Below are 1,373 nucleotides of genomic sequence, written 5' to 3' on the forward strand. Positions count from 1 at the left end.
TAGTAGTAGTAGTAGTAGTAGTAGTAGTAGTAGTAGTAGTAGTAGTAGTAGTAAGTACTACTACTACTACTACTACTACTATATTGTCATGATTATCATAACTGTTCACATTTGATGGACAAACAATAGGGGAGCCAAAGGATAATAATAGCAATAGCCGTACAAACCTTCAAGGAGTACATAAAAAAGAATAAATATGTATCTCCGTCTAACTATAAATGAGAAAGAAAAGAAATCCTACATCTGCATCCCACATTGATAATTACATTAATGAGAAGGATCGACGAATATAATTGCAAGAAATTGCGTCTTCCTCAGCTCAGGGGTAATTGATGGCAGGGGAAAAAAGGTTTATATTTTCTTCAAAGACAAAGTTGTTCTATTTTTTCTAGCCTTTCAGAAATAGGGCCTGTGTAAACTTATTTCATGGTTCTTTATATATACTGAAAAGAGTTGGGTTGTTTTTTTTGTCATGCTATTGTTAGTGATTCATAAATTATTTTGCTGTGACTGTTGACAGTTTAGCAGGACTATTTTTTTAAATTTATCTAATTTTGTTTGTTTATCTAGTTTTTCATATTTATTTATTTATTTATTTGTTTATTTGCGGTCCAATTACTCAAGTGCCATAACAATGCTCAACTGACACGTTGGTGCCTGTAGCACCAATATTTCGTCTTTACTTAAAGATTTAACAAATTAAAGCCATAACCACGCGCTTACACTGTACACACACACACACACGCGCGCGCGCGCGTGCACGCGCACGCACGCACGCACGTACGCACGCACGCACGCACGCACGCATTCGCGGGCGTAGTTTTTTGCGTTTGTTTTTGTTTTTGTTTTTGTTTTGGTGTGTGTTTACGATTTTGAAATTTGCCTGGGTGGCTGCCAAAGCATACTCTTTTGTCGATTTTTAGGACCACCAAAGGGGGTCTTTTATGCGCGCAACTCGCAGGACGTCTATATATGGCTTAACTGTTGGGATATCTGTAAATTTTAATAATAGGCCTATATATATATATATATATATATTTATGGCATATTGCATTTTGTTAAAATGATTTTCAAGTCTAAACACACTTTAGCAACGTTTATGTCTACCTGAGTTTCTGTTTACCTGTTTGCTTACCTGTAGAAAAGAATAATACAGGCGTATTGGCCCAGGGTATTCTTTCCCTTATTGTCCCCTGCCCACGTCTCCGTTTTCTGTTACGACACAATAATTATTTCATAAAGACCACAATATAGGGACATATTATACAGAGCCACGAGTACACACCAAAACAGACTGCATAATAAATCTGGTCTCTGTCCGTCCGTCAGTCTGTCTGTCTGCCTGCCTCCCCCCACCCCTCACCCTCACTTTG

Source organism: Aplysia californica, unplaced genomic scaffold (genome assembly GCF_000002075.1).
Source record: "Aplysia californica isolate F4 #8 unplaced genomic scaffold, AplCal3.0 scaffold00955, whole genome shotgun sequence".
NCBI lineage: Eukaryota > Metazoa > Mollusca > Gastropoda > Aplysiida > Aplysiidae > Aplysia > Aplysia californica.